Source organism: Phaethon aethereus, assembly GCF_964289735.1.
Source record: "Phaethon aethereus genome assembly, chromosome: 2".
Lineage (NCBI taxonomy): Eukaryota > Metazoa > Chordata > Aves > Phaethontiformes > Phaethontidae > Phaethon > Phaethon aethereus.
In genome coordinates, this window is record NC_138582.1 from 50396470 (window position 1) to 50418414 (window position 21945).

Sequence of the window (21945 nt, forward strand, 5' to 3'; positions counted from 1 at the left end):
ATTGAATATGAATATGAGTATTCATTTCTTATAGATGTCACTCATCATTCATCACAACACTGTAATTTTTTCATTAATCAACTGAAATTGATCATCAGCCTAAGATGTGAGGTGGGTTTATTGCATTTAAAGATGTAGAAGGAGGACACAAAACTGTCACTAATTTTTTAAAAAGGAATTTATTGCTTTTGTTTTCATAAGACATGCAAAGGTCTGGTTTTCATTCTCACACTTTGTATTTCTCTTCCCTTTTCAGATTTGCTATTCATAGCTTTAGTTTTCTTTGCAGTTGACCATGTCAGAAAAATCTGATGCCAGTGACCCTATTCTGTATCTACAAAGTCAGTCTCACAAATCATGGTAATCTCTGAAAAATAAGACCAAAAAAACACCTTAACTCTTAAAAGACTTCTGTAGAGAAACTGGGCAGATTTTCAATCATGAAGATATACTTCTTTCTAAAATTCATTTGTAAGCAATAGTGTAGCAGGAATATTTCACAAGGGTAAAAATAACAAATATCAAAGAAGTAGATACAGCTCAACAAGATACAGAGTATTTCTGGGGGGGTGGAGAACCCAAGACTCTACAAAAAGCTTCAGAATACTTCCTTGGGTGGAAATCTTAAAAAAAACAGTAAAACATTTTGATATTTACAACACAACATCTTCTATTGTTTTCAAAATGGATGAGCTCCTTTTTCCTCTGAAGTTTTCTGAATATAATACCATGTAAAGTGCAACAAATTTTTAAGTGTCTGAGAATGAAACCACTGAAACAAAACTATGCGTTGGCAACTTGGTATAAAATGCAGGTGAGTGGTAGTCAACAAGAGTTCTTCTTAGATCCTGGTGATTCTCCATTTTATCAGGCTTTGTAAAATTATATGCTCATTTGTTCCAAAGAGATCATAAGTTAAAGTGATAAGACAACATTTGTGTAGAGGCAGGGAGCAGAGGCAAGCTTATATGGAGAAGGAAAGCCACTCTGGAGGCATGGCCTATGCAAGTCAATTGTGATGTACTTTGCTAAACCAGTTCTCTGTCGCTTCGTTGGAAATGTGTGGTGATTTTCCTGGGCTTTTCAATGAAACTAGCAGTACAAAGAGGAGAGGTGGCCATCTCAGGCTCACACAGCAGACAAATTGCAAAGATAGGATTAGAATCAGTGTTTCTTACTCCGCAGCTGAGTGCTCTAAACTATATGAACCCCCCCCTGTGAAAATAAGGTAAGATTCTGGATCTTAACACTAGCACATTTCACATATGGTAGCAGAGATTTGAAGTTTTATTTGAACATCAGATGAATATATTGCATGACATGAAATCCCAACAAATAATTTCTTTCTAGCAGGAGAGGCAGAATTGTAAAGTTCTAACGGTTTCTGATAAGCAGACTTTATTTTGAAACAAATACAAATCAGCTTATGCCTTGGAAAATAAAACAGAAGTATCACTGAACATTTTAATAAGGTTAAAATCCTCCTTTTTCCTACCTCTAACTCTGTTCTGCAGCATTCCTTGTAATTTTTAAAACAATTTGCTTGTGTCTTTTATTCTTATTAGTTATTTCTTCCAGATTATGCTTTTATAATTAGTTATGGTAATATTTCTACCCAAGATAAGTGTTTTACAGAATTATGTGTGTTGATGTGCATGCCATACTTAATTGCATTCTCTAAATTTAGGTAATGTTGTGGTGAATAATTTCAATTAGTTTGCTTTTCTTCATGGTTGTTAAATTGATTTAAAAACAAGAGAGTGAAAAAGCCTAACAGGAGAGTGGTAGGAGTTTGGAAATATCAAGCCATAGCTTACCAAATCTGCTAAAAGCCATCTGCAGGTATAACTATATACCAACCTTTTACCTCTTTCATTCAGTGGAATACAAACAAAAATAAAAAGATTAACAATACCATAATAATTATAAAGATTTAATATAAATTCTCCTGGCTAAAAGAGAGTACGCTAAGAAAAACTTCAAATTCAATGTTATTTTTCACATTGGCCCTCAATATAACATTGTTTAGAAACTAATAATAGTCTTATTAGTTGATTAAGAATAAACAATTAAAATAATTACATTCATCATGCTGCAATGGCTCCAAACCCCCCACTGCACAGACCAAACCAAGCAGACTGGTTAAAGGGATAAACAAAATAACACTCTGATATCATTGACAATCTTAAGATAGTAAGCTTGGTTTTGTACCAAAGGTCTTCAGTGCAAAAAGGGTAAATGAAGATGAAATTAAATTTTTCAAATGCCCAAGTGAAGCAGGAAAGACGATTTAGACTGGTTGTCATCTAATATAATGGGATTTGATACCTAGTAAGAATCTGTTCCACTCGGAAAAGTATTTCTGTTAAATTCTGTGCAGAAGCCTGCAAAAGCTTGTCATGCACAGATAAGGGAAGCCGTGTAAAGTGGTTGTAAAGACTCCTAGTCAGAGACAGAGTCATGGTGTCACAAGGTGTCTGGGCAGCCTCCTGACATATTGACTCACCTGTTGCTCCTCTTGTTGATACTGACTGAAGGGACATTGCTTGGACAAAGTTGCTGGGACCCTTGCTCTGCTCTTGCTTGCAGACTCACCCCCAGGGGTTGCAGACAATTCTCTAATGGTGTAGCATGGTAACTGAGCAGGCTGTGCCACAATATTTTAATAAATTGATCAAGCTGTGGTGGATCCATATGCCTGAAAAGTCATTAACATAGCCAATATCTAATACTGGCAGCTGTGACAGGATAATGGCCATTTTAGTGACCATAACATTGCTCAAAACTTCAGGGAAAATTCTGCAGGACATTAAGGAAGTGGAACAGAAAGCAGAGTAAAAAGCCAAAGGTCTCTAAAGTTAAACCATCTTTTTCTGATAAGCTATATTTTGTTAATAATTGCCATAAAGAGTACGAGCATGCTAATGCCATCACAGAAAGCTGTCATCTTGTCATGATGCCAAGGAAAACCAGAAAATGATTCTAAAACAATGGATCTACAGAAACACAGGCACATCTAAGAAAGGTTGAAGAACTGCAAAGACTAACCTGTTATTCCATTTTAGCTGCATTATTTGTTCAAATTACAGCAGATGTTCTGGGTCTTGACTCAGGAACTGACAACTGAACAGTGATTTCAACCTGCAGTAGGCTTGGGAGTTGAACATGTTGCTCTGTACTGAGTCAGTACATGACCAAACCTCCCTACTTGCTTTATGAGTCTTGCAGAGTGGCAACAGGACCAGGCAGTTACACAAATCTTCCCTTCTGCTGATGGAATAAGTTACACACAGTGAGAGAATGTCAAAAGCAGCTTCTGAATTCTGGAATGGTGGGATTCCTGGCTCCTGCCATACACCGAGTCTATAAACCAAATTCTAATTTTAGGATTACATTAAATGCACCTTTCACAGGCTCCCATCTTTGAGAAATGCTCCTAACACAACTATATCTTTGATATTTACTTAAACCTCTATAGAATTAAATTCCCATTCAGTCTCTTTGACTACTACTTCACTCAAGCTGCACCTATACTCAATGTTTCTGGTTCTTGAGAACAGGAACCAGATTTGCACAAATAACCCGTCACCCTGCCCTTCACTTTCTTTTGCAGGTGCCTCCACATACAGCGGGTTTGGAGTGCAATGAGATGCAACAGCACCATGTTCCCTGTAAGGAGGGTACCAGTTGCTGCACATCTCTGCACAACTCGGAGCACTGAGGGTTACACTGAGCTGTTGGGCCTCTAGTATAACTTCAACAATCAGACTAATGAGTGTTATACCAAATATAAGAAAAAAGAATTTGTTCTGTTGTAATATAAGATGCAGTTTTAAATGTATGCTCTACTTAAAATTAGATTTTTTTAAATGATACTTGGTTAATATTAATATCATAGATGTTTCTGCTTGCGGATGTTCTCTTACTCATTGCAAGCCTATAAGAAGTTAATGTTTTCTTGCTACATAAAAAAAGAAAATGTCTGGATACCCTAAGCACTGTACGTTTTTGTAGGATGTTAGAAACGGGATAAAGATATCTGCATCAGTGAAAGCCCACACTTCCAGTGGAATCCTTCTGGCTGTATGATGGTCTAACTTTTGATGAAAATTATCTCCATCTTTACTTGTGCACAAGAGAAAGGGAGAAGTCAGAACAGAATTTTCTTAAAACAGGTTTGAGAGCGATCGCACGCAGAGATAATGAGGGCTATTTCTAACTCGCATCAGAAGGGGGCAGTAGCTATCACAGTTAAAAGCTAGAAAACTAATAAGTAAGAGCTTGCAACAAAACTCACATACTATTCTCTCAAAATTTTAATCTCCTTGTCACTTGTTTATTTTATTAACTTTAAGCAACCATTCACTATTAAATAGTCTCTAAAAAAAAGGTATTAGCAAACAGTTTTAGCGATCCTTCCATAAAAACATTTTTCCCCAAAAAACTTCATCACGTGGAAAGATTTAATCTTGTTAATAATGCCAGTTGAAAGAATATTCTTCTACATATATTAACTTTAACAACATTTTAAAAACAGTTGACTTTTAGTATATCTCTAAACAATCAGAAGTATGATTACAGGGTTATGAACTTTCCACTCTTTGACCCAGTATGTAAATTTAATGAAGACTGTACCAGGTTGCAAGAGATAAAAGAAAGACTTTTTGGAATTAATACTACTAGCCTAATAAAGAGAAGAAGTAGAATATTTTAGAGTACTGTCTGCACTTTCTGCTACTTTTAGAACCTATGCAAAAAATAATTTTGTTCTTATTCTGGACCCTGATGATCCCTTTCTATACTTTTATAGCATCTAATTGAGACCCTCTTTTCATTTAAGAAGCACACAAAGGAGGAAAGGTTCTGAACTGTTTGGAACAATTTGTGGCTGTCCAGCTAAGGTTCCATAGTCTACATTTTTTAAGTTTTTCAACAGTAGGTCGCGCTTTTTTTTCTTGTTTAGAAAGTAGTTTTATTTTCAAATTAATTTTCTGTGGATGTCTACAGTTCATTAAAGTTTCTGTTCTGCAGAAGTGCTGAATACCATGCCTGCTTGCCGATTTTCACTGACAAGCAAGGGATGATTTTGTGACCCGAAAGGCTGAATGCTCTGTGATGCTGGTACACATGATTATCTCATGATTGTTGATGTACAGACTCTGACAAAGGAAGAGACAATTCTTGAATGCCAAAATGTTTGCTGAATCACTGTACGGATGGAGTGTTATATTACTAATCTCATTCTGCAGGAGTTCAAAAACAGAAGAAAGAGTCTTCCAAACATTCACAGAAAGGGATATTTTGGCTAACTGTCATTCTTTATGTGTCAATCAACTTAATAGATTTTTAAAAGGGAAGTGAGTGGGATGAATAATCTAGTTGAAAGTTTAAAATGTAGCAGTCCTAAGTCTTATTTCCCCTGAACTGAGTTAAAAATTTACATTCAGAGAAAAAATGAACATACACAAAAAGTGAGCCTCAATCTGTAATTTCAAAATTTCATTAACTTCCATTTTTATTTCCTAACTTTATGACATGATTTATCTTCCCTGTGCTTTATCCCCTTTCATCTTTTTGATAACACTCACTTTTCATGAAAACTTTGTTAAAATCAGCAAATTTCCTGTTAATTTAGTTTTATTTATTCAACATAAAAACCTTGCAGGTCAACTTTCCAAACTGAAGGAAATGTAGGTTTCTTTACATTTTTTATGCACAAAACAAAAATATCAGAAGAACTGGCAATTTCATGTCAATCTAGTGTCAAAAAGAGACCAAGTTGCTTTGTAGCAAATGAAAAGAAAAGAAAGAAGAAAACGTATGTAGTCTTCTTTCCCAATGCACAGCAAACTCATGTTCAGGGATTTCAATCAGAAGTGTCAACCTGGTATTTAATAATGCCCAAAGAATTTTTTCCCCATGATTTCTTTAATCATTTTTTGTATCTATGTAAACATTCACCATCCGTAGCCTCTTGTAACAAGTTAATGCTTCAGAAAGAAATTTGTGATTTGAGGGTCTAAATCTCAAATCAACACAATTTTAGGACTAGAAAAAATTCAGATAAATATAGAACTATTTTCCCTTAAACCCAAGTTCTTACCTTCACTATTTTTTTGCAGAAGTATGTAAAATCTAACAACCTATGCAAGTTTGTCATTGTTCAACATCCTTAGAAATCTTTCCAGCATACAGTGCCCATATACTAGGAACTATTACAGTTTATAGGATTTCCTTGAATCTAACTCATGATCTCAACAGCAACCTTTTGTTTTTCAAAGGCAAATGAAAAGATAGCTAGCAGTGTTATTTGGGTACCTGGACACAGTAGAAGAGAGAAGTTATTTTGACACATCCAATTTCACAAAGATTTTATTCAAGTATAGGAGAGCAAAAAGGGAGCAGAAGAAAGCAAAAGAAAAAAGACATCATGAAAGGACTGTAGAAGCTTAAAGATATTCTTTTTTCTGGAGTCCAGAATGGTTCTTAGCAGACCCTACTGATCTTGTGCCAAATGTTTCAGATGAAGATGTAAGGAGGTTAGCAAGTTATAGGCAGATATGGACAATTCTTTCCCCACAGGATGATTTTACCCTGTACCTAAATATTAGCTTATTCCCTGAAACAAGAGCTTTTACACCTTTTTCAACATAATAGTTAACAATAAATATTACTTTTAAATAAAAAGTACTATGTCTCTGGTCTGTACAGTGATCTGTAGCTGTAAGTGTAGCATAATTCCTTTGGAATGAAAAAGATTTCTTCTAAAGGTTTGTGATATGTCACTCTTCAACACTCTGAGGCAACTCTTCAGTTCTTTTGCTAAGCCAGAGAAAATAAATATTTTTTAATGTCTTTGTCATTTTCTTTCTTATCCATAGAAGGAACATTTAAAGTAAGCTTAAGAAAACTAGGTAGCTTAAGATGTGTCATATTTTCAAAGCATAATATAAGCAACAGTTTAATGATTTTCTTACTTTTTGTCATAAGAATTAATTATGCATAAAATTTGACCTAATTATGATTCCATTAAACAACCCAGTTTTCATCTTTCTGTTGTAATTAATAATGATTATTTATTTCTAATATTCATTTTTTTGATTAAGTTTATTATAAGGTATTATTTTGAACTTAGTTTCGGTCTTCTGAGGAACAAACTTCTCAAAACATTACCAAACTTCTCTCTTAGACAATAATATTTACAAATAGTTTAAGTTACTAAGGCGGTTTTCCTTGATGGGAACCTTCACTTACATTTAGGTATAATCCCTTTAAAATTCTTCCCTTATATTTATAATAAAAAAAAGTCAAGGTAAACCAACATTAGTACATGATTTTTTGTCTAATGATATGGATTTCATAAATTCTTGATCTTTACATGTGTCATGTTCAATTTAAATCATGTACGTTTTAAGCAGGTTTTTACTTTTTTTTTTGGTTCTATGCCTACACACTTAACTGTGATAATAATCTTTAACATAAAAACTATGGCATCTATGCTTAAGAAAGTATGTAGTAATAAGAGAAACACCCACACAAAACCTCAATGGGTATCCTAAAATTACAGATTTCTACTTTAGAAATCACCAACTGAAAGATTGAGTCTTCTGCTTGATGGAGAAGAGAGCAGACATTGACAAAGCAACCAAATTCCAATTTCAGCATCAGTAAGGTGCACTAAAAATCAGGAAGCCTTCTTCCTGCACATGAAAGAGCCAATTAGTTTGGAAAGACTTAAATAAAAAGAAAGATCTAGGCCAAAGTTAATTTTCTTATGATTTTCTGATTCTCAAATTTAATCTGATTTCTTATTGAGAAGTCTTTCTTCCATAATAGGTGAGAATGTTGTACTATAGTCTCAGATTTAAAAGGCAAAAAAAAAGAAAAATGGAATATATGTGTTTGAATAACCAAGATTTGCTACTTTCATTTTTCCCAGTGCCTGCTTTGTTTTAATACGAAGAACAAAGAAAAAGTTTACATCATACATATACATGCATATGCACACTGAAGATTCAGGAAACAGATGAATTGTGTATTAATTTTAGTATACGAAAAAGCACATTTTATCTTTTAGAATAAATACATGTTATAAATCATCCTGAATGAGTGGTAAGGCCCCTTAAAAAAGCGAACGATTTTAATATAGTTTTGTAAAAAGGTATGACAACAGAATTCGATGGCAAGGTTCACTCTATTACTCACTTAACATGAAAAAGTGTACAAAGAGAAACCAAGTTACAATTAGATTGGAATGATCTGCTCATGGGTCGAACCGGGCTATTGTGGCTTATATGTATACTGAGGAGAGAAAGTAGGGGAGAACCTCCCGTTGAGTCACGAGGTTCAGAATGGACTGAAACCCACCCCTAGTCCCAGACTTGGTGAACGGTTTATGTCTAAGGATTGGGAAAAGGATTAAAACTGAGGGAGACCCTCCCACTGAGTCATGAGGTTCTGAGTGGACCAAAATCCACCCCTAGTCTCAGGCTTGGCCAACTGTTTATGACTTATGTTAAGTGAGGAAAGTAAAGGAATGCCCTCCTGTTGAGTCACGAGGTTCAGAGTGCTTTCTAAACTCCTTCTCAGAGAGGAGTCTAGGTGCGGCTGAGTCCACTCCTAGTCCCAGACTTGGTCAGCGGTTTATTTCTAAGGGATAGGGTATCAGGGATTCTGGTGTAGTGCTTGGTGTAACTTTAAAATAACAGCCATTAAATTCACTAGCACTGTTGAGATGAATCACGATATCAAGTCACATATATAACTTAGTAACATAATTAACCTAAAACTTACTAAGACTAATGATATTGAGACAAATCACACTATTAAATCATAGCAACATACTGAGATCAGACACTTAAAGAGATGTAAAGAAAAGAAATAAATATGTACAAAGGTACCTTTAAATGCCCCCTCCTGAATTCGATATAACACTCATATGGAATATGTTGCATTGCTTAATGGGTGATCAGCTGAATCTCTGAGTTGATTGTGAACTTGAGGGTTCACGGGCTCTGAAAGGCATTCCACTCAGAAGGAGATGCTGGTTGCAGCCCATTGTGGTCCAGAAGAGCTCAAAGGGTCTCTCTTGGGACCACTATTTATAGGACTGGGAGATGATTGACTTTAGGCATCAGTAAATTTCCATCCTTGATACAAAACATTTGTTGATAGTTGCTAAAATTCTTGACATCCCAGTGACACTGATACTGATCCACTTGAATCACTGCTAGATAAGATATGTTCTAAGGCTGCCTGGGGATGGCGAGTCACTCCCATCTACGCATGAGAACTTGGTACAGTCAAGGGGCCCTTAACAGACAAACTCTCTACTCCAAGGCCAAGGCTTATTGAGCAAGGAGGAGGAGGGAGGGGGATGCACCACCACATAAATACATTGTGCTTGCTTTTAAAATACATCCTTAAAAGTTCCTCATGTATTTTGGATGAATGTATTCATGTAAACAGTGCAAAATTAATTAAAAAATCAAATTTAATTTTCATATTAAAATAAAAGTACATAGCATTTTTTTCTAGTAGTTATTTTCAATCTCTTGCCAATGTAAAGAATTGTTTAAAAAGGTAAGCTTCATGGAAACATTTTATCAAAATGCATGATGAAGAAAAAACGTGGAGAAGAAGAAGTACATGACAATGTCTATCAAAAAGGAATTTTATCTGAACATTTTACCTGTACTATATTCTGGCTATTGTCCAGCTGCTAAACTAACTGAACCAATGAACCCAATACTTTCTTAGTCTCCATATTACAGTGTTTTGTGTGATGATCTTATCTACTTCAGGGAGATACACAGAGGAAGGAGTATTGATTAAATTTTATGTTTCAATTTCACACTGATCGTTTTTCCTTGGCTTACCTATGACTTAAAGAAACCCCATGATCCAGGAATATCCAGTGACACAGTAGGCTGATGCAGGACTTTTTTGAATCAGCATCTGTCACTATGACAGAGCTAAATGTTGATGTCACCCATCAGGTCACTCATTTAACCTTGAAACTTCAGTATTATAGATTTAGGGTTTTGTCACTTTCACCTGTTCAGCTCTTCAAACAAGGTGACCTAAAACATTGAAATTGAATAATATAGATTCAGAAGTACTAGAAAGTTTGCATAATTGTCTCCAATTATCATGAGGCATTGGTGATCCACTAATGAAACCTTCTATAACAAGTAAAGTGAGGAAAAAAACTATCAGCGTAAGTGCAACCCCAATATGGAGAGAGCCCTCTGGAGGAAGCTGTGAGGTTTTCTGTGGTTACTTTGCAGCATTTAACACATTAAATAGTAAAGTAATCATTTTGCAACCCATTGCTCTTGAGAGAGTGAAAGAAAGAAAAAATCAAGTCTCCAACTTTTAAAATGAAAGTAAACATGATTTGGTACCACAAAGTTTTCCAATAATGTCCCAGTTATTACATCATGCAGGAAGACACCAACTCTATACAGAAAAACTCTGAAGTGCGTGTTTAAGCACACTGCCAAATCCAAAGGTGTTCCTAGGAGCAGTATCTACTACTAGATACTACTACTAGTGGTAATATCTAGTATTAGATATTAGATATTAGATAGACCACAGTAGAGTGGACACATCAGCCACAAAAGTGCAGCTGGTCTCACTCTGTCAGACTCCATTCAGGAGGATCTGGGACACAGAGAAGGTTTCAGACCCTTGGTGTGGTCTGCATACAGCTTTTTTTTTGCCTGGCTGAGCAAACAAGCAATGGATGGGAGGAACTGGCAAGGCTTTCCTTTGTGTTTCAGCAGAGAGGCTTGGCACCTTTGGTCTCCACTGACACCTGTTAAGGTTAACTGACCCAGAAATAGGGTAAGCTGAGGATAGATGTCATCCTACCCATGGCTCCTCTGGTCTATCCCAGTCAGATGAGATGAGCTGATACTGTTCACAGAGAGAACAGTACTTCCCAGAAGTGTTACAATGCACATTATCCTCCCAAGGCATAGTTCTTGTCATAGCTCTTACTTCTGTGAATGAAATCTTCCCTGCACTTTCCATCTTGCCTAAGGGCTGGGAAATCAAGCCAATCTCTCTGAAATCCTGAGGAGTCACTCCTCCAGGTTCCAGCAATTTTTCACTTCAGGGTCAATGTGGATGAATCTTGGGCTAACAGATGCTTCTCTTATGATGTCTTTCCTCAAGTTCTCAGGGAGCTGAGTTGCCGCTTACTCCTACAAAGCTGAAAAAACACTTGACCATCTAGTTCTAAGAGCACTCTAGAAAAGAGAATCCCAAAAGAAAGCACAGCGGAAGGAGTCTTTTTTCCTTACTTTGCCTGTATGTATAACACTTTATCTGTAACATTACAGATGATGTCTGTATATAATTAACTCAGTAAATTGTTTTTCTGCTGCTATAATATACACTGAAAATGCATTATGACCCCTGCCCTTCAGAAAAACAAGACACTGAACTCAAGAATGAAAACATCAATTTGTTACAGCCATGATGCCTTCTATCTATCTGACTGACTCTAAATTGAAGACATTAGAAATGAATTTGTTACTTACACAACGTTTTGAAGTGCTTTAAGTTTTAACATATGTAACAAACTGTCAAACATACAGCGAGACTATTACATGTTAGAAGCTTTAATTATGGAGTGCTTGAAACATTTCTTATATTATGCCATCTGGTGCACAGGGACTTTAATGAATTTATAAATTTAATGGAATAAGTTCTGCATTCAGAATGCCTGCAAATTCATTATTAACCACAAATAAATGACAGATTTATCAACATATCAAAAAAAGCACAGTCCTTTCAACTGGGCTGTTAAATAAACTGTCAATTGCTAAATGCTGGTAATTATTACTTATATAATTCTGTACTATTGTTTTTATTAATTTTAAATCTTCAAACATGTCCCAGTCCAGGGTTTTTCCTACGTTTTCAAATGCAAGGTTTATTTCTCATATAATTTATAAACGTAACTAATCATTTTAAATGAAAAAAAAAAGCAGAGTTGAATTTGTTTCATGATCTATTTACAATTAACTAAAGTTCATGTAATTAGCTTCAGCACTAATGTACTCCTACTCATTGGGTAGAAAGAATTTTTTAATACAAACTCTATTTTTTATTATTCAAAAGGATTCAATAAACTCAAGTACAGTAGTCAATTTTTGGCCAAGAACATAACAATAAATATTATAACAAGACATAGACTCCTGATAATGTACTTAGATATAGTATGAACTGGAAATTCATGATATCACACTGACATGAAGTGTTGAAATAGGATTCTCCTCATGGTTGAATGGAAGCCTAACCAAATAAATGTAAGAAATAACATCTCATTGGAACTCACTTCCTCTTAGTTCTTTTTCTTAAACATGTTCATAAATTTCTGAAGTGAAAGCAACATTTAAGATGTTTTAGGACAATCAGGAATACAAAGTCTTCAACTCCCGCTGATTTATAAGCTTTGAATTAAGAGGTAGTCAGAAGACATTTTTGGTCAATTTGTTACATGGATGATAAATTTCTATTCTTTGGCTGTGTTTACTCTCTTTTTAGTACAGGTTTTAGTCCTAAAAATATGTCTGCAATATTAAAATTATTTTCCTTAAAATATTCTATAAGGATGATTAAGTTGTCCTGGTTTTGCTGGGATAGGATCATAAAATCAGTTTTCTGTTCAATAAAGCTGCATTTTAAGAAGACTGCAGCACCCATTACTGTGAGAACAAAGTTGGACACTTTGTTTTAGTTCATGGCCAGCCATGGAATGTGTGTTTCCATAGTGATCAAGGCCTCTAGCAGTCTTAAGATAACCAGGTGCTAAAGCTAGGAGAAACGAAGGCCAAGACAGGTGACCCAGGCTGGTCAACAAGAAGTACTCCATACCATAAACGTCACGCTCACTATAAATTTGGGACTCCGCTGGGAATCCCTCTATCCCTCAATGGCTGCCATCCCTGGAGGGTCTCGCCCATCGCCCTGCTCCTGAGGCCAGCTCCCCCTGCACTGGAGCTGTGCTGCTCGCAGTTGTTCACCAACCAGCGTTGGCTGCTGCGCAGCTCACGACCACTGTCTGGGCTGAGTATAACTCTGGGTACTTTATATTGCTTTAGTATATATATATTAGTTTTATTGTTTTATTAAATCTGTTTCTATTTCAACCCATTTGAACCCATGAGTTTCCTTTTTCCCCAATTTCCTTTTCTCAGATGAGAGGGGGTTTTCAGGGGATAGAGCAAGTGCTTGCGTTTGGTCCAGAGGTGGGCTAAACCAAGGCATAAGTATAAGCTTTACTTAACAGGAATGTTGATGCAGTATTATTCAAGCCACTGCACCTCCACATATACTCATATTTGTCTTCTCCTGGAGCATCACATGCTTCCTATATGGCACAAGGAACCTCTGTATTCCAGAATGGGTCAGTAAATACCAGTACCTTTTATCTGAAGACAAAATAAAAATGGTTAAAAGTTAGATATAAAAATACAAGGCAAAAAAATGAGTTAGTAATTACTCATCCCAACACTGAAGAAAATTTTTGCTATTTATGTTATATAGAACATACAATGCTAAATTGAGAGGGGAAATACATTAAAAGATATTTAAAAAGAGAGTAAAGAACTCTGATGGATGACCTAAGTCAAAACAATAATCATGTATAAGGCACAACGTATAATGCATTAAGAAATCCAGTATTTGAGTCAGTAAGTATTGGACCACAATAAACATGAAGATTAGAGTCAGGCTTTTTTTCTTCACATTTTGAGGTGGGGAAGATTTAATTAAATTATTTGGGAATACATAAACATGTAAAACCATTATGTATCAGCCCAATCACAGGAATATGAACATATAAAAAGTAAAAATATAAGTGAACAAGAAGCTAAAGGAGGGAAAGAAAGGATTCTCAGCTGATTTGGCTTTCAAATACATTTGGATAGCATCCCCCAAGGATGAGAGACATACACATATCTGAGGGAAGATTTTAGATCAGTACCAGGTGGTCTGAGAATTGACATTCAGTTTAGAGGAAATAAAGATACATTATAGTACTGAGAAAAAGTGTACAGGTACAAAATGAAAAAACCATCAGGCACGCAGGAGTAGCAAATCCAGACTGTTACTGAATTAAAAAAGAGAAAACAAGTTTACTTGAACAGAACTCAGGTCAGAGAAAAGAAAAGACTGGGCAAGGCAAAATGTAAATCTGATTACACCGTAAAAGACAGGAGGAAATACAAGACAACATATTTTTGAATGAGAGCTGTTTATACAAAAACCTTGTTCTTAGCTGGACTAAATTCATTGACTTCAGAGAAGTTACAGTACACTAAAATCTTACATGCATCTATTTCAAGAAAAAGAATTACATCCAATATTACATTGTTGCCTTCAATAGTAATAGGTTCAACATGATGAGGAAATAGATTCTTAATTTCTTTAGCTATATGGGAATCTTTGTTCTCTTATGTATTTGGAGATGTCAGGATGGAACCCTATTTACATCTTTAATTTTCAATTACTGCTTCTAGCCAAAATCTTGCATTTTTTCTTGAATTTCTTATCTTTCAGTTTGTCTTTGAGTACAACTCAGAAAAAAATCAATTCTGTTCTTCTGTACCTTCTATCGTCCCCTCAGAAAAGATAACTTCATGGAAAGTAAATTCCCAAGACCTTGAAAATAATCAGAAATACCAATATATCTCAGTAGTGTCATTTAATGTATTAATGAAGAATACTGATTTCACTAAAATTGAACTCCTAGGTTGCCAGGTTCCAGCCACTAAAGTAGTATCTGAAGGTCAGGAATTCTTCACTTTGCAGGGAAAAGTGCATGGATTCAGTGGGAAGTTTTAAAACCAAGACATCTCAAATGAATCACTATAGTCTTAAGTAAAATAACAATTCTTAATGAGAGACATCAGACAAGAAAAATCATTGGTAATTGATATTAATTTGCCCAAATGAATACTCTGGACTCTACCTTCCAGGAACTGGAAAGCAGATCTGGAAAAGTACAAGACGGGGGTCGGGGGGAGGAATTCAGTTCTTTGATGAATCTGAAGTTAATGTTCTGCTCTGCCACTTCCAAAGACTTGGGGAGACTCCTTTAAAATAGTTCTGTACAAGCAAGAATCATGACTTGAACCAAGGAGATTAAGGATTCTGGAGCATTTATATTTGTGGAAATGCAGTCATAAACAATGTCTCATTAAAAAAAAAAAATCATACTTAGATCAAAATGAATTATTGCTTTGGCTTGTGGCAAACCCTCCAGCTGGAGGTTTCTCTATGCTTGCCTCTTAAATCATTAACAGTTTTAAAAAACAAACATCATATAATGTAAATGAACACAAAATATAGTCCAGATTTCAGAGGACTGTACTTGACAGTCTTATTTACTTATCCTATTGTTCTCTGAAATCTGGGTGTATAGTCTGACTCAGAAGGTCAGAATATTTTTCTTATTACAACAGCTAGATGGTGTCAAGTAATCTTCTGAAACCATATAATTTAAGATATCCCACAGATTTTCATTTTGAGTGCTGGGCCATTACTATCTTCAGTAGAGCGATGTTTTCTGGAAAGTAAATATTTGGTTGTGATGCTGCAGCTATGTATCACAATAGTCAGGGAACAAGGCATAGCAGCTTCAGCACTTCAGCATACCCTTTTATTTTAGTGGTAAAAAGAGGTGTTAGAGGTGTTTTCGATCAAGAAAGTTTAAGAAACGTTCATCAATGGACCAACATGTCCCCATGATCCTTTGACAGTTCCTTGCAGTCACCGGTGTTGATCTAATTCAAATTATTTTACTACTTCTTGTTTACTCCTTTGTGTTTATTAAGAGAAAAATAGGTCAGTGTACATGTGTGTTTATTGAGAGAAACCTAATCCCAAAGCTTCAAACCATTTGACAGTTCTTTTCCCCAACTTAAAACTTCCAGTAATCCCTGCCATTCCTCTAAGCCCATAAATAACACTGCAAATATAGTATAATGTCCCTTGCAGGGTTCTTTTTGCTAACAGTACTTCTCAGCTCTGCAGCCCATGTGAGGTATTTCGTGACAGCATACAGATAGCATATTCTTGCTGTTCTAATAAGCAGTATTTCATCATCTTCTGATGCCAGGACCAAGAGGATTATAACACTGATATTTCTGATTAATTTCCACTTCCCAAAGCTTTTATGTATCTAAGTCATGTTTAAATGCATTTTAAAAGAGGTCTATATAAAAAGAAACTGAAGCAAAACACTTTACAAACTTCTGCTGGTGCTATTTTGGCATTAAAGATGGAAAACTGGACCGATCACTTGTCATACCTTTCAGTCCACATAGAAAAGACAAACTGAGAATACTACAAAACACAAGTATTGAAATGAAGCAGTTCAGCAAATGATGCAAGGAAAGGTCTAGACAAGTTTTAGGTTCTAGATAGCAAGAGTAATATACTCGTGGTACTATATCACAATGTCAGTTAGTCCAAACTGAAAAAAATAGAATAAACACTTTGATCTTTCAAAGATAGTGAAACCAACATAATATGTACTAGCTGTATCCTGTGACCAGCTAATATTGGCAAATATTTACTTTGAAATCAAAAGGCTGGTGAAAATACACTTTTTGCAGTAGATGGATAACATGTTTTTTTGTAGCAAGTGAATGACCTCTTTTCCTTAGGGTGAAACAGAAAGCATGTTCTTCGAAGCTGTGTAATTTCTCATACATTTTCTTTCTGCTTATTGCAACATTAACTCTGGTTGTAGAAATAATTATACGAGTTATTATTTCAACACATTAACAAAAGCTATCTAACATTTTTCAAAGCATTTTTCAAAATGTATTTCAAATATTTTTTTCCTTTCTTTTACAAGTTATTTTGAACACTTGAAAACACAACAAAAACAACTTAGAAATCAGAAATTAATTATAAGTATCCTTAAGATATCTACAACACACCGTTACTGGGAATTTTAGTCATTAACATTGGCCAGAAAATAAATCTATAGAAAGGAAAGTATTGATTCATGGGTGTTTAGTTTTCACAGGGAACAAACCCAGTAGCTTTCAAGATTTAGGAAACAAAGGGTATTTAGCAGACATGTGAAAATTGCAGGCTCAAATTCACACATTGCCTGAATCAGTCTGTTTCTAATAAAAATTTTCATTCTGTTTCTAAGAAGATTCCCTAATATTTTTTTCCTTTCACCTGGACTGTTGCTATGAAGAGACTCAATCTTAAAAACAATTCAAAGGGATTTTTTTACTCATTTAATCATAGAATCATAGAATAGCTGGGGTTGGAAGAGACCTTCAAAGATTATCTAGTCAAATCCCCCCTGCAATGAGCAGGGACATCTGCAACTAGAGCAGGTTGCTCAGAGCCCCGTCCAACCTGACCTTGAATGTTTTCAGGGATGGGGCACTTCTCAGGGCAACTTGTGCCAGTGTTTCAACACCCTCATGGTGCAAAATTTCTTCCTTATATCTATACTAAATCTGCCCTCTTATAGTTTAAAACCATTACCCCTTGCCCTATTGCTAGAGGCCCTGGTAAAAAATCTGTCCCCATCTTTCTTATAGGCCTCCTTTAAGTACTGGAAGGCTGCAATCAGGTATCCCCAGAGCCTTCTCTTCTCCAACCTCAACAACCTCAACTTGCTCAGCCTATTCTCATAGGAGAGGTGTTCCATCCCTCTGATCATTCTTGTGGCCCTGCTCTGGACCCACTCCAACAGGTCCATGTCTTTCCTGAGCTAAGGTCTCCAGAGCTGGACACAAGTAGGGTCTCACCAGAGTGGACTAGAGGGGCAGAATCCCCTCCCTCAACCTGCTGGCCATGCTTCTTTTGATGCAGCCCAGGGTATGGTTGGCCTTCTGAGCTATGAGCACACATTGCTGTCTCATGTCCAGCTTTTCATCCACCAATACCCCCAAGTCCTTCTCGGCAGGGCTGCTCTCAATCCCTTCATCCCCTAGTATGTACTGATATTGAGGTTTGCCTCGACCCAGGTGCAGGACCCTGCACTAGGCCTGGTTGAACCTCATGAGGTTCATAGAGTCCCGCTCCTCAAGCTTGTCCAGGTCTCTCTAGATGGCATCCTGTCCCTCAGGCATGTCAACTGCGCCACTGAGTTTGGTGTCATCTGCAAACTTGCTGAGGATGCACTCCATCTATGTCATGGATGTAGATATTAATCTGTAGAAATTTTTCAGAAACTGGATTTCTGAGTAGCCTATTAAAAATATTTTTTACTAAAACTCTTATGAAGTTTATTTTACAAAATTTAGAATCATAGAATCATAAAATCATTTAGATTGGAGAAGGTCTTTAAGATCATTGAGTACAGCTGTAAACCTAATACTGCCAAGTCTACCACTAAGCCATGTCCCTAACCACCACATCCACAAGTCTTTTAAATATCTGCAGGAATGGTGACTAAACCAATTCCCTAGGCAGCCTGTTTCAGTGCTTGACAACCCTTTCGGTGAAGAAATTTTTCCTGAAATCCAGTCTAAACTTGTTCTGGTGCAACTTGAGGCTATTACTTTTTCTCCTATTATTTGTTACTTGGGAAAAGAGACTGACACCCACCTCATTGTAGATGTGGCACTTTGGGACATGGTTTAGTGGGCATGATGGTGTTGGGTTGACAGTTGGATTTGATGATCTTAGAGGTCTTTTCCAACCTTAATGATTCATGACTCTATGATTCTATGATTCTACGATACATTACAACCTCCTTTAAGGTAGTTGTAGAGAGCAATAAGATCTCCCCTCAGCCTCCTTTTCTCAAGGCTAAACAATTCCAGTTCCCTCAGACTCTTCACCAGCTTTGTTGTTCTTCTTTGGATATGCTCGAGCACCTCAATGTCTTCCTCATGGCAAGGGGCCCAAAACTGAACACAGTATTCAAGGTGCGGCCTCACTAGTGCTGAGTACAGTGGGACAATGACTTCACTAGTCCTGCTGGCCACACTATTTCTGATACAGGCCAGGATGTTATTGGCCTTCTTGGACACCTGGGTACATTGCTGGCTCATATTCAGCAGCTGTTGGCCAACATCCCCACGTCCTTTTCTGCCAGGCAGCTTTGCAGCCACTCTTCCCCAAGCCTGTAGCATTGCACAGGGCAGTTGTGACCCAAGTGCAGGACCTGGCACTTGGCCTTGTTGAACCTCATACAGTTGACCTCAGGCCATCAATCCAGCCTATCCAAATTCCTCTGTAGAGCCTTCCTGCCCTCAAGCAGATCAACACTCCAGCCCAACTTGTTGTCATCTGCAAACTTACTGAGGATGCTCTCAATCCCCTCATCCAGATCATTGATAAAGTTGTTAAACAGAACTGGCCCCAATACTGAGCCCTGGGGAGCACCACTTGTGATTGGCCACCATCTATATTTAACTCCATTCACCACAACTCTTTGGGCTCAGCCACCCAGCCAGTTTCTTACCCAGAGAAGAGTACGTCTGTCCAAGCCATGAGTGCTGTAGCAGGTCGGTAAGCATTTCCCTTTGGATTATGAGGCCATAATTCTGCTCACCATCCCTGTCTTCCAGTTCAGGGGTCTGTGTACCCAGACAACAACTGACCTTCCTGTTAAAGAGTGAGACAAAGAAGGCAATATGTACCTCAACCTTTTCCTCATCTTTTGTCACTATGTTTCCCCCCACATCTAGTAGAGGATGGAGATTCTCCTTAGCCCTCTTTTCATTGCTACTCTGTTTATAGAAGCATTTTTATTGTCTTTTACAGCAGTAGCCAGATGAAGTTCTAGTTGGGCTTTGGCCCTTCTGATTTTCTCCTTTCATAATCTCATGATAGTAGGTTTAATAGTAGTCCTCATGAGTTACCCGTCTCTTCTTGCAAAGGTTATAAACTCGACATTTTTTCCTGAGTTCCAGCCAAAGCTCTCTGTTCAGCCAGGCTGGTCTTCTCTGCCGGCTTGTCTTTTGGCACATGGGGACAACCTGCTCCTATGCCTTTAAGATTTCCTTCTTGAAGAATGTCCAGCCTTCCTGGACTCCTTTGCCCTTCAGGACTGTCTCCCAAGGGACTCTGTCAACCAAGCCCCTCAACAGGCCAAAGTCAGCCCTCTGGAAGTCCAAGGTGGCAGTTCTGCTGACCCCCATCTTTACTTCTCCAAGAATGGAAAACTCTATTGTTTTGTGATTGCTGTGCCCAAAACAGCCTTCAACCATCACATCACCCACAAGTCCTTCTCTTGTCACAAACAACAGGTCTAGCGGGGTGCCTTCCCTAATTGCCTCCCTCACCATCTGTGTCAAGAAGTTATCTTTCACACTCCATGAACCTCCTAAACGGTTTCCTTTCTGCTGTACTGTATTTCCAGCAGACACGTGGTAAATAGAAGTGCCCCATGAGAACAAGGCCTAGTGATTGTGAGATGTCTCCCAGCTGCTTACAGAATATTTCATCTGCCTCTTCAACGTGATTGGGTGGTCTATAACATGATATCTGCCTTGTTGGTCTTCCCCCTGATTCTTACCCATGAAGACTCAATCCTTTTGTCATCATTATCAAGCTCCAGCCAGTCAAAACACTTCCCAACATACAGGGCTGCCCCACCACCTGTCCTTCCTTGCTTGTCCCTTCTGAAGAGTTTATAGCCATCCATTGCAGCACTCCAGCTGTGTGAGTCATCCCACCCTGTTTCTACGATGGCAACTATATCATAGTTTTCTGTTGCACTGTGGCTTCCAACTCCTCCTGTTTGTTGCCCATGCTGCATGCATTTAGTCAGTTCTCCCCGGGATTTAGTATAGCTGTTATTTTCTTTATAAATAGGAAAACCATTCCTAAGCCTGCAAACAATACATAAGGAGACAGATTCTCAGTGGTGGCCTCAAGTTTTGCAAGGTCTGTCTTGGGAGTACAAGTAATTGTGTTACACTCTCAGCTGGTGAGCAACAGGTTCTTACTCAAACATTCTGGAATGCTGCTTCACATGTTCATTAGTTCCCCGCTGGTTTCTAACTTCAGATGACTTTGCTTCTCTAATATGGTAATCCTTGTTTCAGTTTTCCTCCTTAAAAAATGTTTCATCTTTTGATGAGCTTTTTAATGAGAACATACATTCAGCCCCCTTCTAGGACTAAAAAAGGAAGAAAAGTCTCCAATACAATTCATATAAAAATACTTCATCCCTCATCCAGATCACTGAAGCCTGCTACTTTCCACCTGAAGCACTATGTTTGCCTCCCCCAAGGTAAAGAGTTGCTCCCTCAGATCACAGCAGTCCTTATTATCGCTGCTGCAGCTGTCAACATTTTTCAACATTCTTAGCTTAAATAAAACTTCAGTTGTCTTCATTCGTCAGCTTTAGGACACATTCATTCAAAAGTTATGTTAAAATAGTTAAAAAGTACTGGCCTTTCCTAGAAGTAATTTTTCTTGTTGCTGGGGATAAAAATACCAACAAAGATGCTCTACCACCCTTTCTACAAAGAGCAAACAAATGATTTCACACAAAAAAAAAAATCACTTTTACACTGAAATGCACAGAGCTGCTTTATTTACCCAAGCCATTCTGGATGTTCACTCTGCTCCAGGTCTCTTATAAGTTTCTCATATTCCCTAGCAAAAATGACTCAACACAATCCAACTCCTTTCTCCCCTCAGCTCAACTCAACTCAACACAACACTTAGGACCCCACACTGACATGTGTCTTTTATAGCTCTATCATCACAAGACTTCAATGTCCACAATTCTTACGCTGCATTTCCCAAAATGTCTTTAACTTGTAGTCTGACATTATAGAGTCACTACTTCTGCAGTAAAAAAAAAAAAAAAAAAAGTACCATTTATGCATTCAGTTTTGCAGGACCTTCCTCGTAGCACCACCACTTTGGAGACAAATTATGGAGTACATCTCTGAATCATCAGTTTATTTCAAAAAGAATAGTGATTTTGCA